At 30.7% G+C, this 20,196-nt stretch overlaps 1 long non-coding RNA gene across 1 annotated transcript; it reads left to right on the forward strand.

Moving 5' to 3' along the window:
- Positions 1-938: 938 nt before the first annotated feature.
- On the forward strand, positions 939-1,782 carry LOC107939378 (uncharacterized). Its single transcript, XR_001695111.2, has 2 exons — positions 939-1,192; positions 1,493-1,782. It is a non-coding gene; the product is annotated as an uncharacterized lncRNA (long non-coding RNA).
- The last annotated feature ends 18,414 nt before the right edge of the window (positions 1,783-20,196 follow it).

Below are 20,196 nucleotides of genomic sequence, written 5' to 3' on the forward strand. Positions count from 1 at the left end.
AAAAATTTTGAGAGTGAACCGATAAAGGGATATTCTGATATTCAAAACAAACAAAGAAAGCGAAAAAAAGAAAAAAATAATAATAATAATTTAGTATAAAAAATCGATAAAAAAAACTATGGTATATAGAAATAATAAAATAATATAGTAGGTTTATTAAAAATTAAAAAACTTTAGCAAAAAATATATACATATAAAAATTATAAATAATAATAGTAAAATAGTAGTAAAAACGGTAGGAAAAAATAAATAAAATATAATAAGTATAATAAACTATATTTAAAATTATTATAAAATATATATAAAAAGAAATAAAAAAATGATTATTAGCAAAAAAATAATACAACAAATAATGTAATACATATAATGACCATTTATACATAAAATAATTAGTTTTAACCATTTATACATAAAATAATTAGTTTTACTTTAAAAATATATATATACGAAGCATATAACAAATATATAAATAAATAAATAATATAATAATGTGAAACATAACTCCAATTGATTAAATTAAATGGAAATAGATAAAAATAACGAAAATGATATAATAAGTATAATAAATAATAGTGGAAGAAAAAAAATAATACAGTAAATAACAGGAAAATAACTAAAAAAATAAATAAAATAGCAATAATAGATTAATAATAATAGTACCCAAAAAATTTAATTTTGTGATAAAAGTGTTTAAAATAAACAAAATAGGGCTTAATTGGAATCAAAACGGAAGTTCGGGGGTAAAACACAAATAAAAGGGGAAAGGAGGACCTCATTGAAGCGTGCGTGGAACAAGGGGGTTTAAAAATGTAATTTACCTGAATTCCTAAACCTAGCATTTAATATGGACCAAATTAAAAGCTGCACAAAATTGCTGAGTGAAATTCAAAAACAAAAGTGAAGCAGATTTGGGCAACAAGAAAATGTACGGGGACCTGATGCACAAATTGACCCTTTAAGGGCAAAACACGTGGGCCCTACCACTTTAAAAACTATTGAATGGTTCTGCCATTTTTTAAGGACCCATTTTATTTTTTATTTCTATTGTTTTTCAAACAAAAAGAAGCAGAATGCTTCTTCTTCCCTGCTCCCTCTCCATTTTTGCTAGGAATTCAACCTAGTTTGTGCCACCATGGAGGATCATCGGTGCCACGCACCTCCACCCCACCGTTGGTTCACGGATCAAAACTAGGTAAGCCCTCATTTCTCTTTTAAAACTTTGTTTGTTTATTTTCAAAAGAAAGAAAAAGAAAGGGAAAAAAATGTAGATGCACAACAAAGGGCTAAAAACCTTGAAAAGAAACTATAATCACCTTTGAATCTATTGGATGGTATTAAAAGTTTACTCAGAAATCTAGTATATTTCTCTGTATTTCTCTTGATTCCCACGTAAAAAACTCTTTTTTCCCCCTTTTTTCATTGTTTACAATGGCCTTTTATAGCTTAGAGATACAATGAAAATATTCTATTGTTGTGTCTTTTCTTGTTGTAGGTATAGCTGCGAAAATCTCGGAATCGAGAGGCGTGGCGGAGTGGGACGCTGGTGAGAGGCGTGCGGCGCGAGGACTGCTGTTGTTTGGGGTTTGCTGGTACCTGGGTCAACTGATTTGGGTGTTGGGTTATTTATGTACTGGGCCTAGAGTTTGGTTTAAGTGGTTAATGGGTTTGTTTTTATATTTTGGATTCTAAATGTCTGGACCAGGAATGAATTGGGACCAACATTTAATACTTTTATATATTTTATAGTTTTTTACGATTTTTATAAAATTTTATAATTTTTTATATTTTTTTACGATTTTTATATTTTTCTAATTTTTAATGAATTTTTATTAAAATTTAATAATATTTATAGCTTTTATTGATTCTAATTTTTTATAATTTTTTTTCTAAGCAGGAGCTTAATTGCTTTTTTTTTAAAGTTTGAGGGTCTTTTTGATGCATTTTGAAAGTTCAAATACCCAATTGAGTGCAAAAAAAAGTAGGGACTTAATTGTTTTCTTCGAAAAGGTTTGAGGGAATTTTTTATGCATTTTAAAAGTTTAAGTACCCAAATGAGTGCAAAAAAAAAAACAGAGACTTAATTGTTTTTTTTGAAAAAGTTTGATGGCTTTTTACTTTCTTAAGCCAATATATAATAATATAATAATATAATACTATGTAAACATTAAGGGTATATTTGGACAACACAAAGTAATTGAATTAAAATGTGATTACTATGATAGTAATTAACTTATATTGTAATTACAAAGAATTGTAATTTCCTAGACGTGTCAGGTTGAAAGAGTGTAATTATATCGTAATTCTCTATATCATGTTTGGTAGTACACATTGTAATTATACAATTACATAATTTATAATTTAAAAAAAATATTGATTACTATAAAAATTATTAGTATGATAAAAATAATTTCTAATCAAGTAACAAAAGTTAAAATTAAATTATCATATGTATTATGCTAATCTAAAAAAGTAGTTGATAATACAATTACTAATAAAAATCTAAGAAAAATAAATATCATATTCAATTTTATCTAATTGCTCTAATGCATATTTGTTGGGTTATTCTCACTTTAATATTTAACATACTGTCCTTATCATCATTTGTTAGTCTTTGACCGAATTCATCATCATTTGAATTTGAATATATATCATTAATTCTTCTTCCATATACTTTTCAAAGTATAGATAATCTTAATTGCACGTATGGTTAAAGTTATAAAATATGCAACATGCTAGTACGATTAGAGGTAAAGCTTGGGGACCGACATGCACTAAAAGTATTTTTTTTAGCTCAGTCCCTTTAGAATTAATAAAGTTACAAAGTAATCTATGGTAAAATTGCATTTTGCCCCCCCTAAATATGAAGAAAAATCTATTTAGTTCCTTCAAACAATGGAATTATAAGTTAGCACATGATAAAATTACATTTTGATCTTTTAAAAATTTTATAATCCAGTGTCGATCCCTTGCCTAAAAAAATTTTGAGCTTCACTCCTGGGTATGACCCAACCTTATTTTTTTATGTTATATTATGGAGATGTTGTTAATATGGAAAATATATTTTTTAGAACAACAAATGTCTTCTCAACTACATTTTGAAGCTTTGAATGTCTCAAATTAAAGAGTTCGCGAGCTGTCTATGGTGTTGATGGCAAGTCGAGATTTTTTTATTAAAAAACCTTTATAAAAAAGATTTTATAAATTGTCCAAACCTTTCATAACACTTCTTATAAATAATATAATTTTTTACCATAACTTTATAAATTTATTTTTTTATAAATAAGTTATGATAAAAAAATTTGGGTAACAAGGCCTCTCTAGTCCCTCTTAATTTTGAAATTGAGCAAACCAATCCTCTCAAAAAAATTAGAGCAATTTAATCCTTGCCAATTTCGAAAGTTAGAAACTAAGGACAATTGATTATGGCATTAATGTTTCTATTCAATTGTACATATATTTATTTTGTATAATAACGAATTTAGATCTCATAATTTACACATTGTATCAATTTGGTCATGATTTAATAAATTTAGCATGCAATATATATTTTTTTAAATTTGTAAATGTTTAGGCTAAATTTGTTATTATACCAATCAAAATTATGCACAATTGACGAAAGACGTTAATATCATGATTAATTGTCTTTAATTGCTCACTTTCAAAATCGAGAGAGATAAAATTGCTCTAATTTTTTTGAGAGGGAAAAATTTGCTCAATATCGAAATTGAGAGAGGCTAGAGAGGTCTTTTTACCAAAAAAAACTATGATCTTTTTTGTGAATAAGTATATTATTTTTATAATATATAACATGGGTATGTATATAAGCTATATCCATAGTTATTGACTGTAATTGTTTATAAATTAATAAATATATTATAACAAATTTTTAACATATAAGTTATTTTTTATAATAAACTTTTTGGCCATAACTTTAGAAATTTATTAGGATTTAAATAATATATTTTTGCTATAACTTTATAAAATACATAAATTATTTTTATAATAGTTTTTTTAGGATTTATAATATAATAAATTTTTTTGCCATAACCACCAATACCAAACACTCATATGTATTCATGCTTGTAATATAATTTTTATATCTTATATAAAATAATCTTTTAAAATTAGATTTGGTGTAATTACTTACATAATTACTCTAATTCACACCCTCCCCTAATGATAGGAAAGTGTAATTGGGTACTCCAATTATACTCAATTTGGTGAGACTCAACAATTACAATGGATACCCAAACATGACAACCTTGTGTAATTACAAGCAATTACACTTAAATCCAATTACTAGGTGGCTTTTCAAATACTACTTAAAATTATATATATGTTTTTGAAGATAAAAAAATATAAATTAAACTATCTAAATTTAATTTTTTAATAAAAAAAACTCATCTAAAATATTAAATATTAAATTAAAATAATATATTTTTAAAAAAAATTAATAGTATTGGTAGGCCTAAAACAAGTTTTGAGTTAATAATTTATAAATATGGACAAACTTGAGTAAAATCATCTCATATTTTGGGCTAGATCGAGTTTAGATAAATATAAAGTGTACTAATATCATACATAGGCTCGGCCCGACTAACACTTCTACTCGGGTCTCTTTATTATTATTATTATTATTATTATTATTATAAGAGTAAATTACACCCATGGTCACTCTTAACTTAAAAGTTGTTCTATTTTAATTATTTTAATTTAATTATTTTAATTAAAATAATTATTTAAATTAATAATTACTATTATAAAATCATTAATATATTAACGTAACATTAACCAAGTGACATTTCCTTTTCCTTTTTTTGACTAAAAATAGATACCTCTATATAATTAACCAAAACAATTTTTTTCCTCTGAGATGGCAAGTGAGTATGGTCAGACTTACAACAATGCAAATTCGTTTGCTGGTGAGGTGGCGGCACCATTGGGAGAAGAGAAACTGATTCTGTTGACCGATGTAGTAGAAATTCAGAGAGACCGAGAGGAACCTGGAAGCTTGGTGAAAGAGATTGATATAAAGGGCGTAAGAAAATGATTAAGGAAGGGAAGGTGGGCGGCATATAATCGCATTTGACTCTAAACCCACATGAAATTTGGACCCACTTCACACTCACCACAACAAAGTTTCAGACATAATCTTCAAACAAATATTTTTTTTATGAGAATTTATCTTTTTTCCAGCACTGCAAAGATTCTTTTTTAATTTAATATTTGGTTTTGGATTGTATTAAAAGGATGTACCAAGATCATGCCATTAGAGATCAATACGAAGTAAAGACCGATATTTGATTGTCTATTGATTAGCAAATATAAAGTATTTTAACAAGGTAAAATAAAAACGAGTATAACAAAGCTTTAAAATGAACATGCATTGACATGGTTCACCACACAGCTAGAATGATAAACCATGAAAACAAAGTTACACTCAAATGGTGCCACGGTTTCATCACGCTGATCTCGTACGAAACTAATCTTCTTCTCTAGTTTCGGCTTCCGTTGCAGTGGTGATGATGTTGTAGCTTCGGCACTCCCCGTGGTGGTCAAAAAGAAGAGAATCTCAGCCAGTACTGGTTTTTTAGCCAATATGAAAATACATTCATCAATTAGTGAAACTAGTTTTTATCATGAACCGGAAATGCGGCAATCATTGGAAGAAACATCGTGGCCAGATGAAATCTTTTGTTTCCTGCCATTTCCCCGTCTACTACTACTGCCGGCTCCGCCTGCCATTCCTCCTTTTGCTCCTCTCTGTTGCCTCGTATCTGCCTTGTGTTGCACCTGTCTTCAAAACATCAATCAGGAAAACAAAAAAAAAAAAAATAGCATTCATGTGAATTAACTATGCATATAATTTGTAGAAGACGACTTAATCCAGTTCCAATTAATACTCTCCATAATACCAAATCTATACAATTCGTTTTGATGTATCAAAATCACACAACGAATCTACTCGTAAGATTGGATTTAATCCAACACAGAAGCCATGAAATTTTACATTGAAGCTAGATCCCCTCTACGGCACAGTCTCCCTAGAGCTCATATCAGCGGAATTCCGTTTATATCATGATTTTATTTGAGAATAACATTTTCAAAATATATATAGTATTTCAATAATTACAAATAAAAAAATAAAAGTGACTCAGAAAATATTGTCACTTGATTATTAAGTAAAGTTGTCACTATTCATAGTGACCAATTATGTCTCTTATCACCAAAAGTGTGACAAAAATTATACCACTTAATTAATAACAAAGGGGCATAATTATTCAAGTAGATACCTATTGAAATAATTATGTTTATGGCTAAAGATATGACTATACATTTGGGTAGTTATGTCCCTATGAAGAGACATGAGATCTCTTATAAATAGGAGAGGAATTTCATTTGTAGAATAAACCCAAAAATATAGAAAAAAAATTCTTTCTGATATCCCACTATTTTTTATATTTCTAAATTGTTATATAAAAAATTGCTGCAATTTTTTTTATAGAAATTGATATCCTTGCTATGCTCCGCTCAATGTTCAGTGGATTGTTTCCGTCAATGCAAAACATAGACAATCATTAAACTTCATTGTATCATCGAGGTTCATTTGCTAGTAACTCTTTTACACATCATAATATAAATTACTTGACGTCACTTGTAGTAGTTATTTTAGGTCATTTTCGCATTTAACGAGTTTGTTTTCTAGGTTTTTTATAATTAATTATTATATTTTCAGTATTTAGTAGTTATGATTAAAAGTTAATAAAAATAAGTGTTTTTAACCCATTTTTGAGTGTTGATGACCTGTTAGGTTGACACGGATCTTAGGTAGGTTTAATTTGGGTATTCAAGCGTGTAGGAGGTTTAATTTTAGGCCCAATTGACATAGAAACTTGGGGTGAGTGATGCACAAGCTTCTCGAGCTATGAAAGCATGAGAAAAACGTCCAGAGACACAAAATGCCTTACGTGGCGCGACATGCAATGTCTATGTTGAAACACGCAGCATTGTGTTGAGCCACAACAGCCTTGTGTTAAGCCACATCAACTTGTGTTGAGCCATAAAGCTTGAATGTGGGCTACAAGCAAGGATGATGTCGACAACCATATTTTGGCAGATTCTCAAAGATTTTATTTCTTACTTACACCCAAAGTATCGAGGGGCATATCGGACATAAAGTGCACATCTTTTAACCTATAAAGAAGAGGCTTCTGTATACAAATACAGGAATTGATCAATCAACCTATTCATCAAACACTGCTTTTTTTTTTAGTTTTATTTTCTTTTATGTTTTAGTCAGAACTTTTCTATTCTGATGTGAAGACAATAGGGAGCGGCTGTTGTTCTGGCATCAAGCTTCAATAATATTTATGAGCATTCTCCTATCTCTTTCGGTATTCTTTTATTTATACTTTGTTAACTTGATCAATTAGCCATCGTATGAATATTAGAATAATTTTTTGTGTTTATTTCGTATCTTGCATGATTCATTTATTGAACTAATTAATTAATCAAGTCAATTAATTAACAAAAAAGAATAAGGGATCATAATAGGATTTGTCAGTATAACTTATGCATTCTTAAATTGTTAGGCTTGAAAACCTTAATAAGTAATCATAGGGGAGACGAGATCGGGTGATAAGTCAAACTGAGTAAATCGTAGTTATCCTGGTGGAGAAAGTAAGGTTAAGAGATAAGCGAGTATCCACCGATTAATTAATTAGTAGATCCAAGAGGTAATACTAGTTAATTAATAACTAATTCATACTAGAACCTAAATTCTGAAATTAGTTAATATTATGTTTGTTAATTAGGTATTTAATCGACCATAGGCTAGAGGCTCACATTATTAACACTAGGAATAGGAAAATCCATTAGGTTAGTTTAGGTTAGTTAATTTAATTAGTTTAATCAAAATATTTTTATTTGGATTAACACTACTAATTCGTGACTTGATTAGATTAGTAGTTATTTTCTGTAATTAGTTTAATATTTAATTTCTCCAATTTGCAGCTCTTGGATGCAATCATTGGAATACTTACCAATGTTCTGTTGTAATACAAAACTATATTTCTATTTGACATGTTCACTTGTAGATACCACTAATTTAATATATATATATTTTGTGTAATATTTTACTATAAACGATAACATGTTTATAGATGATCAATAGGTGAGAGCAAATAGAACCTTAAAGAAAGCGACATTGATACACGCCATGAAGCCTTTGTTAATTTCTCATAAGTTTATTTTTTCTCCCCACGCACCAAAAATTTAAAGCTCTATTTTCTCAATTTATGAGAAATTAAAGATGATTTTTATGTTCACTGCACATTCTCATGCCATTACAAGCATGGTACCATGAGAACGGATATCGACAAATGTGGTTGCATCAAGGCCAGAGATCTTGTCAAATTTTGATTTAAAAGGAATCTTTATTACAAGAAAAGGTATGTTAAATTTATTGTTTCTCTTATTGCATGATTTATATTTTAATTATTATGTGTTTATTGAATTACATTACATTGTATGCATAACTTTTTGAGATGCGTGATTCTGATTGGTATAAAATTATATAATATATATTGTATATAATGCAAGAAAGAAAGAAAGAAGATGAAATGAAAATGCACGTTTGGGAAGTGGTCTATTAATTGATTGAAAAGTTACTTTCATTTTGAAGGGTGATGACATTGTTCAAATTTTAGTTGAACATGCTTCCATCTAATAGAAGCATTATGACCATTTAGGTGGGCCTTCCCAAATCGAAAAGTTACTCCACTAGGTCCAACAAATACTTTTGAAATGTTGGATTGAAATAGTTTCTTGAAACTGAAAAGTGCAACTTGAAAAGTGATGTTTTTTTAAAGAGTCACTTAGGTACCTATTAATGCTATATAAATAGAAAATAAGTTTGAAGAATTGAAATTTCATCTATTCCATTCAAATTTGTGAGTGAAACTTTTAGTACAAAATAATTCTTTCTTTTTCATGATATATATATTTAATTGGAGATATGAATTTATTTGTTTATTTAACTCATGATATTAGTAACTAGCATTTGGATGATATTGATGGGACATTATTTTCATTGCTAAAACTGAAACTTTGTAGATGATTATATAATATCAATAATTTTGATTGTTGTTTTTGTTAAATAACCTTAAGCTAAATGGGTTTATTATATGATTGCATATTTTTTTATGTTATAAAATTTGGATTAGAAGTGGTTTTGACTAGAAATAAAATAAGTCATATGTATATGCATGGTTAATTTTTCTAATCAATGTAGAATAGTGAAAAATATTGGCTTGTATAATAAGACCACTATTCTGATATAAAATCTTCTAGTGAATATATATAACAAGATAATCATATATTTGACATCGAGATCATACTATGAATATTTTGTGATGGTGCACATGGTTTTTATATGGCTTAGATATGGTCTATAAACTCATGATTCTATAAAGTTTTGAGATGTAGTAAATTTTGAAATTTACTTTGGAAGCCATGAATTAAAAACCTCGTGAGTATGAAATAGCAATATGAATGCTATTTGGCCCATTTACATGATGGACATGATTTTGATCATAGTCAGAAAATAATTGATAATGTCCATGGTGAAGGGTGAATAATTGTGTGATTCTATATTCAATTAGACAATTGATGTAACACCTCTTACCCGTATTCAACATCAGAACAGGGTACGAGGCGTTACCAGACACAAACTCACACATAATCATACAAAACTGAGACATGAATTTCTGTCCAACTTTAAAAATTTTCATTTCACATGCATATCATCCCTTATATGGGCCCACGAGTCCCAAAACATACATTGAGGGTGGCTCGGGACTAAACCGAGAACTTTCAGAACTTATACAACACTTAGAAAATTTTCTTGTTTTGGAGGGTTACACAGCCGTGTGAGTAAGCCGTGTGGTCACACACGCCCGTGTGGCTTGGGACACGCCCATGTCCTCAGCCCGTGTAACTCTCTATTTATGACATCATCAATCGAAATAGGGTCACACGATCAAGTCACTCGCCCGTGTGCTAAGGCCGTGTCCTTCACACAGCTGAGACACACGGTCGTGTCTCTGCCCGTGTGTTTACTACTTGACATTCTGTTTTACCTAGTTAGGGTGCAAGGGAGATATGGCCGGATCACACACCCATGGGGCTGACCGTGTGTCACACACGGCCTAGACAGATGCTCGTGTGTCTACCCGTGTAGACAAATACAAGGCTATTTTCCAAGCCAATTGCCACCCTTATTTGCACAAACACATACATGACTTCAAGGGCACTTAACATGGCATAATTGAGCCCTTAAAGCATACACAAACAAGACATGTTCATGATCATTCAATCTTTACTAATACATGCATAAAACTTCATACTTTGTCAAGCCAAATTTATAAATTTGCATGCACTAAGATTTGAAGTTTACTTCCATTTAACATACTCATGTCTTAGTTATTATCATGCCACTCACTCACAATTCCATCATCAAACATCCATAGTCACATCCACAATTCATCCATGCCAAACAATTTTAACCACATCATGTATGACCTTAGCACATGCATGCATATATGAATAGGTTTACAACCAAATAATCAATATGAACCATATCTCATGGCCATATACAAAATGAATCACCAAATCACTATAAGTCAACACACTTGGCCATATTAATAATGACATCATTAATCAAAAGACGAAGACCCTATACATGCCATAAACTTAAAATACTTGTGTTCACTTATACCCAAATGATAGCTTGATAGTGTGATGGCATCTCCGGCGGTCTCCAACCCGAGCTATCTAAATTAACCTATAAGACATGGGAAAGGAAGGGGGGTAAGCTATATAGGTTAGTAAGTCCATATGAAAATAATGAGCAACTCATGTTAGTCATATACTATGCTTGACAATAAAAGCACAAGTTAATATAAAAATAGCTATAAATCTCAAGGTTGTAATATAACCTATTCACATTTATCAAAATAATTTAACATTACTCGACTTTTAGTTTAGTAGCCATAATTTCTCCATTGTGGCATGTTTCATAATTAACAAATCATTTTAAACATCTTAGTAAAAGTACACGTTACTTATTTATATTCATGTTTTCATGCATATAGCTCAACATATTTCAAATTGTAAGAACTCTTTCTTTCCATACTTTCTTAACTGTTTTAATAGGCAATTAGGACAATATTTCCTTTCACTCATAACTGATAATTCACAATTCAAATGAACAACATTAACTATCTCACTAATCAATTGGGCCTCTAAGGCCTAACATATAGTCATCAACCGTGTTTCCATGCATTTATACATCATGACCATAAATCAATAATCATAGGGCTATCTCAAAGTCACTTTCCTAGTGACTATAACTCACAATAACATGAAGTCAATACTTAAAATCTTTACGTACATACCTATACCATCTCGTAATATCACCACTTACTTTCTCATCTTTGGCATACCCGTTGAACACTTGGAATACTAAATGGATACACGAAAAGTCTTTACACATAAGTGCCACATATGTAGCTAAAGCTACCTCTTATATCATATCATATAAATGCTCGCTCTTGAGCAAATCTCGGGCTTGCTCACACAAGCTGACGGTCAAGATGTACATATGCAGTGTTGCTCACACAAGCTGTGTAATACCCTAATCCGTATCCGTCATCGGAATGGGGTTACGAGGCATTACCGGTCAAAACACAACTCAAATAGACTTTCATTACAAAACTTATCATTAAAAAAAATTTATATATATAATCAAACATGTATCAGTAAATAACATATACAAAGCATGTGTAAAAATATCTATCTTATTTGTTGAATGTCAAACATACCATTTCAAAACTTATGCACATACGCATATTTCAAAACTAAAAAAGCATATGTAACCTTAATAACATTCCAAAAGCCGAACATATTATAGTTACCAATTGACCAATTCTAAATTTTATTTTAAAACACAAGTGCTGATTCAATATACTGTTGTTATGTCTCCTATTTCATAATTAAATCAATTCACATATTATGCATATTATTCTAGGCTAAAACATCCACACAGCTTACTAGATATATTTATAAGTTCACATAAACATGCATTATAACAAAACCAAAATATATATATATACATCTTTTCTCATCACAAGTTATGCGCATAAAACCATATCAATTTGAACCAACTCTGAATTATTAATAATAAATCAAATCATGCCTAATATATAAGTATACTTGCCACCACAAACAGAACCAAAGTAGCCAAGCCTCAAACAATCACATCATAGGTATATCAAATGCGCATGATCTATAACTATCAAAAGAACAAATGCACAATTGATTCAATAAACAAGTATTCGGTACACAAGCTGATTCTCTTATGATCAAACCAAAACAACCATAGAATATACATTCAATCATTCATGAAAATCATTCAATAAATAATATATTTATATTTTTTTGATATATACCATATCACATACTTATCATTATGAGTCCAAAGCCTTAGCCGAATATACAAATACACCTTATTTATCAATTTAAAACCAAATCACCCATACAAGCATGCCATTTCAAACCAACACAAAAACCATATTTCTTAATCAAATTTTTCATAGCCTAACTTAGTCCACACATGTCCAATACCACAAATTCAACATTAACATATAATTAAACACTTAATGACATGATTTAAACACCAATTCTGAATCATAAATAACTTACAACCATCACCTATATTTCATCACATAACCGAATACATAATTTACATTATAAATAATTTCCAAATTGATTCATGTTTCGAATTATGTATATCAATAATAGGTCAATAACAATCCATATCTCAAACACATGCATCAACCACATATATCAAGCTTTCCAAAAGAACTAAACATAAGCAATAAATGGTTGCTTCATGCCAAAACATATATATACCTACCATGAACTTATATCACAACTGAAAATGCATAAACATAAGCTTCATTACAAGCCATTTTCGCATGGCTCATAAAACAAATGCTAGCCTATACATGCCATAGGTTCACAATTCAAGCTTTTAAAATACCGAAATAGTGATCGATAGTGTGACGGATTTCCTTGACGCTCCCCGAGCTCGTAACTAGCTTCCAAAATCTATAAAAAAATGAACGAACACACACATAATAAGCTTGAATGGCTTAGTAAGTCATAAGCAATTAAAACATTTCAATAACATACATAATTCAATTAAACTAAGCCAAATCAAACAAACCTTAATCACATATACATTTATCATACTTGCAAATTCATAAATCATCACATAAACATTAACATATTATACTAAACTTAACCGAATACAATCATGCTCATAAGCATATATAAATCTCTATTTTATCATGCATGATTCATGTATTCATCTCAAGTATATATTTACCTTATTTTCATAATCATATAACTTAGCACGTACCTGAATCTTTTAGCTCGATTTCATATTCGATCTTAACTTAATTTTTCCCGTTAAACCATTCGAAATTAATAAGGATACTCAGATAGTCGAAAAGCTCGTACAATGCCAACGTCCTAGACGTGGTCTTACATGTAATCACAGATTGATGCCACTGTCCCATACGATGCTAATGTCCCAGACATGGTCTTATATGTAAATCACAAATCGATGCCAACGTCCCAGATGTGGTCTTACACGAAATCACATATCCAAATCCTATGTCATGACATATGTATCCTAACTATTCCTAAGGTTCGTATGAGGCTTTCGAACATTGTAAATCAATCGATTCCATCTCGTTTATATTTCTCTCATGCTTATAATAATTTGGCATCAACACATATATAGGTAATAATTTAATTCAGCATATATATTACATAAACATTTGAATTTAACGACATTTATTTACTTATAAACTTACCTCGGATGAAGATGAATGAACCGGAACGACTATTCGACAACTTTAGATTTCCCCCGATCCAAATCCGATTTCCTCTTTTCTTGATCTAATTCAATATAAATTTGACTTATTTAATCATATATTCAATAAAATTCACCCAAAAACACATCAATGGGCTAATTACACTTTTTCCCCTGACATTTCACATTTTTCATAATTTAGTCCCTATTTCACAAAACATAAAATATTCAAAATTTAACCACACCCATGCTTGATTGAATTTCACCAAGGTCCCTAGAAGCCCATTTCTTTCATTTATTTCACATTTGACCCCTCAATTTACAAAATTCACAATTTAATCCCAATTAAATTTTTTTTCCAAAAATCACTTAATTAAACATGAAAACCTATTAACAGATACTTATTTTTCATCATCAAACAAAAAAATCGTCAAGCTTTAAACAATGGAAAATCTCAAATTCATCATCAAATTTAAAAATTCAAGCATGGGCTAGCTAATACTCGAAGCAACAATCTTAAAAACGTAAAAATTATCAAAAACCAAGCAAAGAACATACCTAATTTAAAGCCTCAAAGTGCCGAACCTAACTTATTCTTTTCTTTCTTTTTCCTTTGAAGATTTGTCCTTGAAAAAGATGAATGCATGCCCATTTTGTATTTTATTTTATTTTATTACATTATAATATATTAATTACCATTTTAACCTTATAAATTTAATTAGTAAACCATATATTTCAAGCCCAAAACCATCCATGCTATTAGTTAATGGCCAATTTGCCACATAAGGACCCCATAAATAATTCCTCAAAGAAAATAAGCACTTTAAAATATAGAAAGTTACTTTTACATTTTACGCGATTAAGTCCTTTTATTAAATCGAACACTCAATCGATAAAATTAAATCACGAAAATTTGACACATGTAAATTAACATGCTGTAGACACCAAAAATAATATTAAAATATTTTTCTGACTCAGATTTGTGGTTCCAAAACTACTGTTCCAAATAGGGTCTAAACCGGGCTGTTACAAGTTGTCAAGTATCCGTAACACATGCCGGACTACCCAGCTACTGGTAGACGTACGAGACCAGTACCCGGATTACATAATTACACATATATCACAATCTCATGAGCTCAACACATATAGTTCCTAGTGACATGTGTAACATCCAGATTTTTGGGCCTAGTCGGAACAGTGGTTTCGGGACCATAAATCTGATATAAGAAAATTTATTTTTATTGTACTTTTATGGTCCATGATTTCATGGAATGAATTCATGAAATTTTCGTTTAAAAATTTTGACGTTTAGGCACTTAATTTGGTCAGAAGGATTAAATCGTAAAAAGTGAAAAATGTGAGTTCTAGATGTTAAAAGTGTCAAATTGCTATGGAATTTAGATTAGAGGTCTTTAAATAGTAATTGAACCATTGGACATTTGTTGGACCAAAATGGGCATGAGATAGGTGAAATGAACAATTTTTAAGTTAGGGGCATTTAGGTAATCTAGTAAATAAATGAATTAAAAGCCCAAAATAGCCAAAATTGGCCCCATCTTCTTGCTCCAGCCGAAAAACCCATGGAAGCCATGACTAGGGTTTTGTTCAAACTTCCAAGCTCAATAGTAATGATCCCTAGCCCCGTTTTCAAAGTTCTTTACATTTTTGAAGTTCCTGTAACTTGATTTACCTATTTCTACCATTATTTTAAGCTAAGGCTCATGTCTAAAAATTTACCCATGAATGAAATGCATGTGTTTTGATGTATAATGGTAAAAAATGAATGTTGGGTGTTAGATAAACATCTTTTGTTAAGTAATTTTTGATGAAAACGTCCATAAGGACCGTTTTGAGAAAGTTATAAAATATGTAGTAAGAGTGTGTTTTAATGAAAATTTTGAGATCCTATAGTTATGAAAATAGTTCGAATAGGCTTGGGTAACAAAGAAATTGAGTGCATTTCATTTTACGAGCCTAGGGGAAAAAGTGTAATTATGACAAAGTTTAGGGGGAAAAATGTAATTTTTCCAAAATATGACATTTGGACCACATTGAATAACATGACTAATAATTAAACTAACGTGACATTATAGATCGAGGAAATTAAGGTTTGGACCTAGAACGGGGGAAAAATGAGGAATCGATGGTTAGGTCCCTTTTTGATAACCTTGGTGTTGATGTAAGTTCATGTGTAAATAATACTACCTTATGTTATGTATTTTATATTTTGATATTGCATGAATTGTACATTTGTTTCCATGAAATTTATCAATGATGATTATGACGAAGTTCTGATGAATGAGAAATCCCGAATGAATCTTAGAGATGAATAGGGTACAAATGTCAAAACAATAAGGTTATTAAGATTCCGTATGAGACTATATCCAGGATATGGCCTCGATATGTGATTTCGTATAAGACCATGTCAGGGACATGGCGTCGATATGATATTTCATGTAAGACCATATAGGGGATATGACATCGAAACTATACTATATGTATGAGATTTCCAAGTAACCCTTGGTATTCTAAATGATCCAACGGGTACGTTCAAAATGAGAAGGTATGTGATCATATTACGAGTGGTACAGGTATGTACATATAACTCATGTGAAGTGAATTCGGTTTATGATGTATTATTGGTAAGGATACGAATGAGTAAGATATATATTTATACCATGATTGTTGGAATAATTGGTAAAAGTGTTATTGACTTAGTTATCATTATTTTATACTAAAATAGTTTTGAACAATAGCAGCAATCCAACTTTGAAAATGCACCAAAAATAATAGAAACTGAGTTAGAGGTTGAATAAAACATGTAATTAAATATTATTGAGCCTATTTTCACATAGAAGAAACGGTATAAGAAAAAGAATATCAGATTATGAGATATTTGAATTTTCGTGAGACAGAGTCAGAATGTTTTCGGCATCCCCTGTTCTGATTTGGGAAAATTGTACAAAAATAATTATGGTTTATAATTTATATTATTAGATTCTTTAATGAGTCTAATTTCAAAATAAACAAATAATAACATTATTCGAATCCCGTATGAGAAGATAATTAATTTTTAGCAAGGAGGGGTCAGAACTGTTGAACAACGAAAAAGGGGTAAATTTGAAGAATAAACTGTACTAATTGAAAAATTCTGAAAATTTTATGGTAGAAAGATATGTGAGTCTAGTTTTAGGAAAAATTAATGGATCTTAAATTGGATCTCCATAGCTCTAGATATAAATAATTTAGTGTCTATGACTCGAGTAGATAGCTTGATTGGAATTTGATCAAATAGTTGAATAATATGCAATTATAATTGTGATACCTTGAAAGAATGTTGTAAGAATTTGGTAAAAGCATACTAATAAAATTTCTTATGATTTTCATATGAACTTACTAAGCTTTATAGCTTACTCCCCTCCCGTTCCCATATCTTATAGGTTAGTTTTTGGTAGCTCGGGTTGGAGATCGCCGGAGATGTCATCACACTATCAAGTTATCATGTTGGGTAAAAACGGATGCAACCCTCTCAAGTTTATGGCATGTATAGGGACTAAGTCACTTTGTGAATATGTCTTTATAAGTTAGCCAAATGTATTGGCCTGTAATAGTTAATAGATTGATGTTGTGGATAGCCATGCAAATTTGCTTATATGGCTTAAATGGTCGTAAATCAAATTTTATATACATGTATGTGCCAATGCTTTAAAGACGTGGGTTTTGTTATGAGGCATGAATGCTTGAAGATTTAAATTAGATTTTTTGGAAATTTGATAATCATGATATAAATGGATAAATTGGAGGTAAACCAATTATATATATTATATGTGTTTTGGTAAGTTTGGACTCGAATAAGAGAAATGTCATGTGCATGCATGTGTTGTTGTGAGGATGCCATGCTTGAGCCTTGATTGTAGATGTATAATTGCTCAATTAAGTATGTTAATTGCTATAGAGATGTATAAGTGTATGTGTACAACTATGCGTGGCAAATGGCTTGGAAAATATCCTTGTATTTGTCCACACGGGTAGGCACACGGGCGTGTGTCTAAGCCGTGTGTGACACATGACCTACCCCCATGGGCGTGTAGTCCGACCCTATGTCCCCTGCATCTGGTACTTTAACTTCGAATTGGTCACACAGGCTGAGACACGGTTGTGTGTCTCGGCTGTGTGAGGGACATGGCCTTGGGACATGGGCGTGTGCTTTGGCCGTGTGCCCCTAATTTGGTGATGACGTTACAAACAGAGAGTTACACGGGCTAAGGACACGGGCGTGTCCCAAGCCACATGGGCGTGTGTGACCATACAGCCTACCCGCACGGACGTGTGACCCTGTTTCATGATGAAATTTTCTAAGTTTTCTCAGAAGTTTTTAAGTTTTCGGTTTAGTCCCGAATCATCTTTGATGCGTGTATAGGGCCTCGTAAGCCCGTTTAAGGGACATTATACATATGTATGAATGTTTTTGATTTGGACAAAATTTTATGGTTGATTTTATGTGATTATGTATGTTTAAGTCTAGTAATGCCTCATATCTAGCCCCAACCTCGGACACGGGTAAGAGGTGTTACAACATGTCACTCTTATCCTAATCTATTCCTAAGGTTCAAACGGGATTTTCTCGATATCACATATTCGTCGAACTCGTTCACAATGTCATGCTAATAGACTATAACGTCGTTCGTACACTCGTCATAACAATTAAACATAGGGACTCATACATTAATAAAATACTAAAACATGATATATCATTGCATTATTTACACATGAACTTACCTCGACACCAAAAATGGCAAAGAGGGACCTAACCGTCAATTACTCGTTTTCCCTTTTTCTAGGCCCGAATTTCGTTTTCTTTGATCTATGACATAACATTTAGCCCACTTATTAGTCACATTATTCATTGTGACCCAAAAATCATACTATGAAAAAATTACATTTTTGCCCTTAAACTGTCATATTTACACTTTTTCCCCTAGGCTCGTAAAATGAAATTTATTCAATTTATTTAACATACAAGCCTAGCCGAATCATTTTCATAACTATAGCAGCCCACAATTTCCATTGAAACACACTTGTACTACATATTTTATAACTTTTACAATTTAGTCCTTTTGGACGTTTTCACTAAAAATCACTTAGCAAAAGTTATTTCTCCAACCATAAACATGCATAATCTACCATTAAACATCAAAATGCACAAATTTCTAACATGGGTGAAACTCTAGGCCTTAATCATAACTCAAATAGATGGTAGAAATAGGTCGATCTCGTTACAAGGATTTCAAAAACGTAAAAATTATTTAAAACAACGCTAGAATGGACTTACAATCGAGCTTGAAAGCTTGAAAAACCCTAGCCATGGTTTCCTCTTGAAAATTTCGGCCAAGGAGAAAGATGGAGAAATTTTTGGGTTTTTATTTTGTTTATTAAGTCATTTAATTACTAAATGACCAAAATACCCCTAACTTAAAAATATTCTATTTCACCTATTTCATGTCCATTTTTGTACAAAAAATTATCCAATGGTCTAATTACCATTTAAGGACCTCCAATTTAAAATTTCATAGTAATTTGACACCTCAACTTCTAGAACTCAAATTTTGCACTTTTTACAATTTAGTCCTTTTGACTAAATTGAGTGCCCAAACATCGAAATTTTCGAATGAGATTTTCACGAAATCATTATGTGAAATTGTAGACCATAAAAATATAATAAAAATAAAATTTCTTACGTCAGATTTGTGGTCTCGAAACCAGTGTTCCGATTAGGCCCAAAATCGGGCTATTACAACTCTCCCCTTTTAGGGATTTTCGTCCCCGAAAATCTTACCAAAAGAAACTGCTTTTAGACCTCAAGAAACACTTCCACTAACTTCCCAGAATCACAAATTGATTTAACCTCGTATATCTCTTTATCGTCAAAAATTTGAATTACTCTCTCTAGAACACATATACTCAGTGATCTGTCAATTAAGAACTCTGTGCATATTGAAATGATCATACGGTTCTTTTCCAAACAATCAACCACAACCCAAATAACAGTTCCTTTTTGGAGATTATGGCAATCTCGATACGAAATTTATGGTAACTTTATCTCATATCGCTCCCGTATCATCACTGACTGTATTAGTCCTGAATACACTTGATTTTCAACTTTTATCTGTTAACATATCATCATCTGAATATAGATTCTAAAATATCATGTAACATACACAATCACTAGCACATCTACTTATATAACTGCATAT

This window comes from Gossypium hirsutum, chromosome A01, assembly GCF_007990345.1.
Source record: "Gossypium hirsutum isolate 1008001.06 chromosome A01, Gossypium_hirsutum_v2.1, whole genome shotgun sequence".
NCBI classification, from domain to species: domain Eukaryota; kingdom Viridiplantae; phylum Streptophyta; class Magnoliopsida; order Malvales; family Malvaceae; genus Gossypium; species Gossypium hirsutum.